Consider the following 12241-nt stretch of genomic DNA (forward strand, 5'->3'; position numbering starts at 1 on the left):
TATGCATGTGTATGCATGTATGATGTATGAAAGAGAGATTTATATGAGAGAGAGAGAGAGAGAGAGAGAGAGAGAGAGAGAGAGAGAGAGAGAGAGGTTTTGCTTACTATTTGAAAATCAGCCAACCTGACTTGTTTCTTCGCCTTATGTTATTTTATTGAGAGGTACTTTGCTACGGTTGCATTTAAACAAAATGTGCAGCGGCCATGTGACGCAGCAATTACACAACTAGCGTCATGGTGAACGGTGACTGGAATATGCCTGAGATCCGCAATACTTCACCCAGCTAATTTCCCGAAGTACCTGTTCGTCATAAACACCTTGACCTCCCTTTGATGAGAATGGGATCTTCCGGACATCCATTTTACATATCACTCATAGATACAGCCCGTTCAGTTTGTGAAATACCGGCGCAGTGTTGTGCGCCGTGTGTCCCCTTCCAAATGCTGGCAGATGGGCTTCAAGCTTTGCGATTTGATCTGTGCCTGTGTCATTGTAATCTGTGAAATATCGCCTAATCGCCTCGATGCGGTGCCAGTCAGACGGCAAGGTATCTCGGAGAAGTCTTTATTCATCCACATACTGATCTTGCGAAGTTATATCGTGCGGATGACAAATTCAGGTTAGTAAAATTCAATGCGATAATTATAGAACATCCTTTGTTGGCATTACATCTGGTACATGTAATAAGCTTAGTATTTCTCGGTCGCCCCTAATTTTAGGCCCCGTTACTGAAAATGCACGTGTTCTATGGAGCATACAGAGTGGTTTAGCCAATGAACGTCACAGAGCAAAACACTATTTGTAGATTTTGGCGTTGTATAAACCTTGCCGATTGATTGATTGATTGATTAGGACGCCATTTCAAACATGAAACATGCATCACCATTTCAAATATTCCATCTGCTTACACCTCACATGCGAGGACATTCAAAAGAAAAGATTGTGTATAATACTTTGAAATTTTATACGTTGCATTGAAAATGATTTTTCAATAGCTATTCAAGCGGTATGTACCAGTCAGAGGCATATAAATGTTAGCAGCTGCAATTGTCAACTCTTCAGTTTTGTTTGTAAGCTTCCCGATTTTAGCTTTACACTGCAAATGTTAAGAAATCGGATGAGACACGCACAATCTCTCTCTCTCTCTCTCTCTCTCTCTCTCTCTCTCTCTCTCTCTCTCTCTCTCTCTCTGATCTTTTGTTCGGTCCCCTAGAACACACTGTTACACCAGTTCTGAAATCGTTACCAAATCTGCAAGAATAAACTTCATCTATCGTTATACCATCATATTGATAAAACATATATATATATATATATATATATATATATATATATATATATATATATATATATATATATTCTACTAATATGACAGTAGATGACGGTTATTCTTGTATATATATCAATATATCAATGTGTCATATATATGTTATACTATTATGACGGTAGATGGCGTTTCTTCTAGCAGATTTGATAACGATTTCAGAACTAGTGTAACAAACACAAACCTAGCCTCTCACACACATCATGGTTATCCGAAATTAAACTGCTAAATTTAAACTTAATTCAAATACTTTGTTATTGTATTTCACCTCTGCCTTAAATGAATACAAAGCAAATCGAATTCATGGATTTTAAAACCCATTTTAAGATGTACTGCCGGGATTGTTTGCTTTTCAAGACTGTTTACCGAGATTGTAATCTAACTGAAATGCTAACCACAGTGAACAAAACAGCCTTTGCGTATGTAGTTATAATCTGTGCTATGTAATGGTCGTCTATTAATTAATCAATCAATTTAAATCTGAATAAAACTCGTTTCTTTATCTGTCATTGTCACTGCATAACCATTTCGAGTTGAACTCCTCGAATCTGTAGCCATAGTGATAATTCTCAAGTTTTGCCCGTTGTTACGTACGATTATAACCTCTCACGTGACTGAAGATGTTGTTTGTCCAGCCGTCCAAGATGGACTGTAAATCTGTAAGGTTAACGCGTATAGGGTTTCCTTTATCGATAAACTGACGGTGGCGTCATCATCATTCGTCTGATGAATGTACATGGGGCTGAAAGGTTAGAATGAAGACCTACAAACAACAAACCGGAGAGTACCATTCGTAAATCAAAAGAATTTAACGGAGTAATTTAAACATCCATACCTTTCCAAACGATAAAACATAGTACTGAGACAAAAAATAGGTCAAATATTGACAGATGACATTCCATTTAGCTAATTATAACATCGAAATATTTTGCCTACATACTGATCTAAAGACTGTGATGATGACATATTAAATTTTGAATATTTGTTATTACGAAAAATCTTACCTCAGATGCGTTTTCTTCTAATTTATCAAAATCGCCATATTTAGACTTTTTTGTTCGTTTCTGTCGATTGGAGATAGTAGGCAATCAGTGACGTCTAAGCTTACAGAAGCTGTGGTCGTTCCCTTCCGGAAGAGCGAAGGGGTGACGTAACCCATTATCGACCTATCGGAGTTATCTTACACGGCACGACTACACAAATAGCCTTTCGGTTGAAACCGGGACAGGGAAAAGACCTCGAAACAATGTCTCAGTACCCTTTAAAAGGTACACGGTCACCGTAAATTTGCATATTCCATATATGGTAAAGGGCGCGGGGTTTAGCGTACTAGTCGTAACACCTGTAGCTGTCGGTCTTCCATATTTTATACGTCAAAGAACATGCAGACGACGCTGCTAAGTATGCCATAGCTGGTCGTGTGGAGGCGCCCTCTTTAAAAAACGGCCACCCGCGTAAAATCTATGATTGGCTATTACGAAACAGGTGACCGAATACCTTTAATGGGGTAACGTTCTGATCAGAGAAAATCTGTCTTCATTAAATCGACAGAGTTCAAAAGGTTAGGACATCTTTGCGCATTTCCAAACATGGAAAACAGTAATTTTCCGTTTCTAAAAATGTGGACATTCACGTAATCTGACTTCACTATCTACATCATTAAAAGCGATTGGTTTTGCAATATCCATCGAGTGAATGGTGACACCACATCGATGAAAGCATTTCCGTGTATACAAAAACCGATGCGAACTGCCCATTGAGGAGATGCCCAGAGCTAAACCAAAAATTTAGATTTCGTGATCGCAATGAGAGAACAGAATTCTCCTCAAGCGCTCCAATATCGATATCGCTGTTTCTTGAACAGGACAAGTTTACCTTTCTTAGACATATTTTTTTCTGAAGTTGTTTCGATATCAAAAGTTGACAATACGATTCTGGGTCCTGAAACTCAACTTTTTTTTACATTTTTGTAAAAATTCAATCCCATTAGCGAACAGGGGCAAGTAATTTAAAGAAAATGACCGCATCATTTCCTGTCTCTGCCAGAATTATGTAATGTTTGATAGTTCTTCTCACAGGCTGAAAAGCTCATTGACATGAAAATTTTAATTCAACTTGGCACTTAAATAAACTATGATCAATATTATGGGAGCTCATAGGTGATTTTAAGAAGACAGCAGCTTAGTGCCTTTAATTAAACTTATGACACAGAAGGAGCATAACAAAGCGACTTGATTCTTTGTTTGGGGAACTATTGTTACAGATAAATTTATAAAAAGAAAAGATTTAAATCAAACAGCAGTGTCAGTAAAATGCTCGAATTCGTTCATATCCGTTCGTTGAATTTCGGCATGCAGTCTGCAAAGTGACCACGTAGACTCCGATGCAGGATATAGATTGATCGAAGCATGTCAATAAGGCGACCATTGACATTTAGAAATGCCTACACGTGGGCACGTCAGACTAGCAAATTATTTGGCCATTTCTACCGATAATAGGATTTGCAGCTAATTGTGCAGCGTCAGTGGCAGAGCAAGAGCCTGATTGTCCGCCCGTATCCGAATGCAACGACGTAACAGGGATATCTCTTCGTCAAGTTCGATTAGTATTGGCTCAAGCTTAGGCTGTGTTCACAAATAACGATTTGGGGGGCTCAATACCCTTAAAAAATTCAAATGCACCCCCTCTATATGACCAAACATTTTCAAGTTCCCCAACTATCACAAACCCACATATTCATAAAGGATGTGCGCGCAGAAAAAAATAAACTCGTATTTCGCCGTTCCGCTCACAGGTGTTCAAGACTGCCTGTTATTAGTACTTTGTAAAGTCACATTCCTAAGGCAAGTTCTTAAATTGACTCATTTTTAAATGCATCAGTTAACTTTTTGGATTTATCAATCTAAGCCAACTTGAGTTACACCAACTCTGGCCAGATCAATTGCTCCTGCCGAAGAGCACACAAAATGACGATCATGAGAGAGTAGGCAAATTGTGAATTCTGGCTACTTGCCATATTGTAAAAAAACTCAGCACAGTGACCTACCAAAATTTGTTTCAAAAGTACTAGACATATATGAATTAGAAGCTATTCAAAATTGGCGATACTGGAAAGTTACAATATTCCATCAAATAAATGTTTCAATCTCAGAAATAATGGCAAATTTTGTTAAAAAAGAAATAATTCCATTGAGTCACATATTCTTTCAATAAGTCTACTTAACTGTTCAAAGTTTTACTTTTGTATTATTTTATGACAAGAATTTGAAAATTTAGAAAACAAGCATGGTTACCGTATCTTTTTTCTTTAATATTTGATTATTCTCATATGCCAGAATTCAAAAATCCCCGATAACTTTTCAAGTCTCCTGGTTTTCCATGTGTTGCTCTCTGGCCTAAATCTTTGGTACAAGTATGTTATACTGTCATGAGCGTCATTTGACCCAAACTCTTCTTCAACTACAATGTACATGAGAGTCAGAGCTATCTCTATCACTGCTCACGTATGCAGTGACAGTGACACTGCAGTAGCAGGGTAGTATCTGATAGTGACACTACCCGCAGGGAGTAGCTGTATTAACTTTGACAATTTTGACAATATTTTTGTTCAGTTTATACAACTGCGTTCTTGTTCTACTCCCTACGGTATGTTGAACTGTCCAGTATTCAGTTTGCTATCACAGCCTGTGTATGTGTACCATGCATTTGTATCACTGACAACTGACTATCAGTCTAGACTCTAATAAATTACCACCTAATACATATTTATATACACAGACTTTGTCGACAAACTAAACACTGTGTGTTTGAGAATGCTGTAGGGAGACAGCAAGAAACTGCATAATTTTACATAGAAATATTGCAAAAATCATCAACAGTTGCAGCTTCTGCCCTGTTACTGGGCTCAAGTTTTTTTTTTTTATGACAATCTACGGCGCGCCAAATGTTTCAAAAATATTTATCGATTCAGTGCAAAAATAAACTGTCTTTCTCAATTGATATAAAAATTCGGTCTCATTAGGAAGGAAATAAGTAAGAAAAGTATAATTAAAAAACAAAAGACAGAAATGTCATTTAATACTTCATTTTAACTTGAGAAAAAATCTTTAAAGCGTAATTAGGAAATAAACAATTTTCAACGATTTGAAAAAGTTATACATCCATACTTATCGACATGTCACGTATTATAGTTCGCGTAAAAGGTGCAATGAGTGCTGATTTTACAAAAAAAAAAAGAAAAATATGTTATACAGTGGTACGTCCACAAAATTCACAAGAAAATCACTAAAAATCACTACTACCACTCGGAAAAAATAGTACAAAAAATAAAAATGTGAACCACATACAGAAAATCATTATAAAAGAATCAGACAAAAAAGTCGTGCATACATAAAATTATTTATGTACTTAAGAAAATTAAAAAGCACTACGTCTCATAATAAACGTATTATAGATAATCAAAATATAATATGAATCACCAGCCGCTTTGACAGTAAAGAGAGAAAATCGGAGAAAAAATTCGGCAGTGATGGCTCTAGACAAAAGTGGATCTCATCTACAAAAAATAAATAAAATAAAATCGAAAAAAATAAAAAACGCCATGAACAGAGATACAAAAAAAATGCGTGGGCCTGTGGAAAGAAAAAAACAAATGAGGACTCGCTACAGCAAAAAAAAAAAAAAAAAAAAAAAAAAAGAAAAAAAAAGAAAAAAAACGAGCACTCACCACAGAAAAAAAAAACAAGCCCGAAATTACAATTATTTTATTCAAAAAACTCATGGTTCACGTTTCCTTCGATCGATGAATCCCCAACAGCGGGGAATCCGATCACCACATACTCCAATGTTTGACGAAATATTAATTGAGCATTTCAGTGATAACGTGACATCTTGAAAACCTAGCTCTGTTTGGCTGGGCCCTGCTCTACTTGAAGCCATACTTGATGAAATGAAGTGGGCAATATCACCTAAAGAACGTCCAAGTTAACAGTGATAGTTCCAGAGAGTCAAGTTAACTGAGCCAATTTCAGACAGTCCACAGGTCGGATCACGAGCGAGACGTACAATCCATGACCCTTCATTGCAACACTGCGAACATATCGATGCCTTAGGTGCGGTATGGCAGGGAGCCCACTGCAGGCCTTCCACCGAGCCGCACTGTCATCGACGTTTGGCCCACATGATTTCTACACAGTTTTATACGTGTGGTTCGATACATCGGGTTCAAATACCATGATAATAAACCACCTCGTTGTTTGGTAATTCCTCGTCTATCCTCAAAGATCACCCAAATCATGATAAAATGAATAGTTTTGAAGAAATCTGCCGCGTGTTGAGAGAACGTCCATCGTTTTCCGTGTTCGACAAGACGAGCAACGCAACTGTACACTCTCACTATACTCGCAGGGCTAGACTGGCACATGTACACGACATGTCGATCCCAATTGCAGAAATCTTTATATCCACACAGTCCAATATATGGAGCTACAATATTTGTGCAGTAGCCTATACATAGCTCTGGGTGGCAGGGCTGTGAGTTACCGGCGTTATACGGCCTGGCCGTATAACGCCGGTAACTCACAGCCTAGCCCTGCCACCCAGAGCTAATTTAAACGGAGTGTTTCAGCCCGAGTATTTTTGCCTTTTCACACTCCGTTTAGAGGCTAAACCCACGGGATACGTGTGTGGTTCGATACATAGCGGCCGCTGCTAGCTCTGCATGGCAGACGGCAGGGCTGTGTGTTACCGCCGTGTCACGCCGGTAACACACAGCCCTGTCATGCAGAACGAGGCCGCTGCGCGCTGCCTGGTATGCAATTTTACTATGCATACCCACACGGCGGCCACTGTGTATTGAACCACACGTAACGGACCGTGGGCTAGCGGCTAACCATTGTTTTGTTGGGGTTTGGGCACAGACTGTCTATGTGTTTGGAGAGGCGGCCCTACACTTTACAGCGAGGGGGTCGCTGGTTGCGGGCGTGTAGGCCTACTGTACTAGTGACGGGACCGCCGGCCGCTGGCTTACCATCTCGAGTGTACATTGGAGCGAGGGGACCGCTGGCAGCCCACGAACCACCACGAGTGTTTTGTCAACTTTTAACCAAAACTGGTAACTGTTTAATATAGAATGCATTGGGACGTGTCGGTAACTTGGACGTCCATGAGATGATATTGAAGACTAGGAGATGAGAGTTATCGCTGAAATACCCCAAATATCTTGTCCACAACATCCGAGTGTGATAATCCAAAACCCTCTGGCATTAAACTGTAACAATCATGACGTTGACAATTCTTCAATTTTCATGTTGGGCTTTTTCTGCGGGGTGTCCCACTCTGTTTTCTTTTCTCGAACGGGCCTCTTTTTTTTCTACTGAGTTTTTTTTTTTTTTTTTTTTTTTGTAACCTCTTTTTTTTTTGTAACCTCGCTTTGGTTTTTTCTAAGCTGACCTCGTTTTGGTTTCTTACAGCCTCAACGCCGGCGCGATCTCGGTCGACTTTTCAATTGTGATTCTCTTCTTTTTTAGGTGAGACCTGATGGTGATTCGTTTGTTTTTTGATAGTAGTGCAAGTACTATTTGTGGTTTTGTTTTTAATCATTTCAATATTTTTGTGTGTGAGCTTAATTTTTTTCGTTTTTAGCTCACGTGTGTAAACACGTGGGCTATTGTCATAGCGATGTCTGTCTGTCTGTCCGTGTGTGTGTGTGTGTGTGTGTTAGTGTGTGTGTGTGTGTGTGTGTGTCTGTCTGTCTGTTTACACGATAACTCAAAAACGCCTGAACGGATTCAAGTCAGATTTGGTACACAGGTACCATATGCTACTTGCAAGAACTGATTAGATTTTAGTTAGTGTGGCTTGCATATTAATGAAGTTATGCAATATCGTTTTTTTCCGTACAATGGTTTCCCTATGGAGACGGTAATGACAGAGTAGACATATATCAAGAAATACTGCACAAAATTTCATGAAACTTTTCACACATGACAATCTCAGAACATTATGATGGTACTGTGAGTGTCATGTCAATTACCTTCTCATTTGCATATTTAATGAACTTTTGTTATTAGTGAGATAACTCTGAAATTCCTGTACCAAACTTGATGATACTTGCAACAAATATTGATCTGATATATATCTAATTATACTTTGAAGCATTGGGCAGTGTCAAGTTAATAAATAGGTCATTTGCATATTTTATGAAGGTTTGTAATAAGTCATATAACTCCGATATAACTTCACCAAACGTGATGAAATCTGCTACAGATACTGATCCGACTGTTATCTAACTGTAGTGTAAAGCATTTTGTAGTGTGAAATTAATTAAGGGTTCATTTGCATATTTAATGAAATTTGTAATTAGGTAAATAACTCTCAAATCACGGCACCCAAGTCTTTGAAATTTGGTACAGATATTGTTTTGATAAATATCTAATTGTACTGAGAAGCATTTGGCAGTGTCAAGTTAACAAATAGGTCATTTGCATATTTTATGAGGTCATTTGCATATTTTATGAAGTTTTGTAATTAGTGATATAACTCCAAAATAACTGCACCAAATGTGATGAAATCTGCTGCAGATACTGATCCGACAGATATCTAATTGTGGTGTAGAACATTTACTTGTGTGCAGTTAATTAAGGGTTTATTTGCATATTTAATAAACTTTGTAATTAGTGATATTACTCCAAAATTACAGCGTTAAATTTGATGAAACTTGCTACAGATGTTGATCTGATAAATATCCAATTGTACTGAGAAGCATTGAACAGTGTAAAGGTAATAATTAGCTCATTTGCATATTTCATGAAGTTTTATAATTAGTCATATAACTCCGAAATAACTGCATCAAATGTGATGAAAACTGCTGCATATACTGATCTGACAGATATCTAACTGTGTTGTAAAGCATTTAGTAGAAAACAGTTAATTAAGGGTTCATTTGCATATTTAATAAACTTTGTAATTAGGTATATAACTCTGAAATTACGGCACCAAATTTTGTGAAACGTGCTACAGATATTGATTTGATAAATATTTAATTGTGCTATGAATCATTGAATAGTGTCAAGTTAATTTAGGGATTATTTGCATATTTAATGAACTTTGTAATTAGTGACATTACTCTAAAATTACAGCATTAAATTAAATGAAACGTGCTACAAATGTTGATCTGATGGATATCTAATTGTCCCATGAAGCATTGAGCAGTGTCAAGTTAATTAACAGCTCATTTGCATACTAGATAAAGTTTTGTAATTAGTGATTAAAATCTGAGAGTACTGTGCAATGTTGAAAAAAACCTGCTTCATACAGTGATAACATATATATCTTATTGTTCTGTGAAGCGCACTACTATTAATGAACCTGCGCTGTGTGTAAAACACGTGAGCATATTCAGTTCATATCTGGTTCCCTTATAATCAGCATTCATTGCACCTTTATATCAAATACACGGTGTAAGTGTACGTCATAAGTATGGGAGTGTGGTATTTCCAAATTTTTGCAAACAGTTTATCTTATCATTACGGTTTAAAGAATATTTTACAATTAAGCATTACATAACATTCTGCCCTTTTTTGCAATAATACTTTTCTCGTTTATTTTCTTCCGTAATTCCATCGAATTTTTATTCCAATCGAGTAAGATGGTTGCACGTCATCTTTATCTGTACAGACACATTCAAATATTTAATGACACATATTTTCAAATGAGTGCTATTTTTATGAAAATGTACATTAACAAAATGCAATGATATGGACGAAAGAACTTTTTCTTTTATTATTCACACACGTTTAAGACTTTTTTTTAGAAAGAAAATTTGACAGTTTATTTTTACTCTATGATGATAAATATTTTGAAACATTTGGCGCGGCGTACAAATCACACGTTTAGATTATTTCGAGATAAAAGTCATGAAATGTGACAAAATGGTTCTAGATTTTGTTAAATTATTACTAGCATTACAACAATTGGATGACATAAAAATGGTATTCATTTTTCATTGAATTACCTACAAAAAATTGGAATTGGAAAATTTAAAACACAAAAGGGAACCGAAAAATTTTCAAGTCCCCCCTGCAGGCAGAGCAAAATTTTTAAGTCCCCCTCTACTACCCCAAAATTTTCGAATCCCCCTCAATTCCTCCAGCCCCCCCCCAACCATTTTTGTGAAAGCAGCCTTAATCCACAGATTGGGACAATTTTAGGTGGAAGTCTTTATGAAGATCAATGAATGTTGTCAAGTAAATGAATCACGGAACACGGTTACTTAATTACTAGAAATCCATTACCATATACTCTTCAGATTGGCATTTCCATTGTCGTTGTTTGTTGTCTGTCTTTTATTATCGATGCCATGTCTGTTTCGCTATGTCTGGCGTTGTCTGAGATGGCTATCAGTGTTTTGAACACCGTACAGGTTCGGTGACCTATTACATTTATTGATGCATTGTCAAATGGGAAGGCAGACATCTGGTATCAGTTCGGAAGTATGGTATCTAAGGAAGGTTGAAACGAGCTGACGCAGTTGACACGTCTTACAATCCGGACACTTTCTACTTCAGTTCAGATATTCATTGCGTTCTCGGCTTCACGCAGTGGTCATTTAACACAGCCAGTCATTTAAAGGCGGCCTTGTGAATGGCATTCTGCAACATTTACAGTAAGCCGTCGCTAATGCTAGGATATGACACACCGTTGACGACAGCAGCCGTGCGCACGCAATCAAATCGACGGGGCACCTGTAAATATTTTTACTCCCTTAATTAAAATGAAGGAGCGCGCTTTCAATGGCACGCAGGGAACATTAAAGTTGCAGAGGATTGTAAACACCGACCGCTTTTATTTGTTTAGGCATTTAACCGGCAATGTTAGCTCAAAAGTGCAATAATGTACGATTATTAAACTCACTACGATGACGTCTGAAAATGCAATATCGATGACAATATTGCCGAAATCAAGTGAACCCTTCCTCAAAATTTTTAACGAGCTGAAGATAAAGTAAGCTTATTAGAAACTGATATTTTTATAACATGGAGACAGCGTTGGCCTGTTTATTACGGCAAACAAGACAGGTTCATCGTGTGTTCTGTATCTTCCCTACGGTTGAGGCCTTTGTTTTGTTAGGTCACTTAAACACAAAATTCAGAACGCTCACAGAATCACTTCCATGTTGGTTGGCTACCTATACGTATGCTTTTAGGTTGGTGTACTTGTTCGGTGCATCTTTGCACTCCATTGTCACAAAATGATACAAGTTCGAAGGTGTTTAAAACCACTGTATGATGCAGGATATGCATTTTTGGAAAAAGTCAATAAACCCCGACAACAATAATTACAACCAACGACACATCAAAACTACCCGTGTATGCTAGCAATCTTGAGTTCGAGAAATGAAATTAATGCCATGTTGTTTCATACAGAATGAACTTCAATTCTTTCATTCAGTTTAACTCCGATGCCCATGCTACTAATTGCATCATAACTATCGATATCGTCAGCTTATAGATATTGTCCCCTCACAAGACTTTACAGCCTCTACGTCAACTGCGGCAGCTTTTCATCTTTCACCGTCACAACTACTGCACACTGAAAAAGAGGATAATACACACGACCCAAGGATCAAACGTTACCGACACTTTCCTCGGATCATTTCGGTGCATGTACCTTTGGAATCATTTACTCGGGTGTCACGTTGCCTTGTAGGCGAGAATAAAATCTAGATCACCGATATTGCTCTCATAACGAGTGACACAGGCGTTCAAAAATTAATTTACTCGGAGAAATATTAGCGACTCATTATCTCATGTTTTTTCTCTAAGACTTAAAGTCGAAGAAAGTAGCATGGATATTGATATGGGTCACTTACTTCTAGGCATGTCAAGGCGGTTGATTGACCCCGAGTAGAAAGTC

The 12241-nt window shown here is 37.6% G+C and overlaps 1 long non-coding RNA gene across 1 annotated transcript in view; it reads left to right on the forward strand.

Annotated features, from left to right (window-relative positions):
* The first annotated feature begins 373 nt into the window (after positions 1-373).
* The window catches only part of LOC139117240 (uncharacterized), a 93351-nt gene continuing 81483 nt past the window's right edge, over positions 374-12241 (forward strand). The window contains exon 1 of the long non-coding RNA XR_011548481.1: positions 374-622. This is a non-coding gene — a long non-coding RNA (uncharacterized lncRNA). The remainder of the gene's footprint in view (positions 623-12241) is intronic.

The sequence above is a fragment of the Ptychodera flava genome, chromosome 18, assembly GCF_041260155.1.
Source record: "Ptychodera flava strain L36383 chromosome 18, AS_Pfla_20210202, whole genome shotgun sequence".
In the NCBI taxonomy this organism is placed as follows: domain Eukaryota; kingdom Metazoa; phylum Hemichordata; class Enteropneusta; family Ptychoderidae; genus Ptychodera; species Ptychodera flava.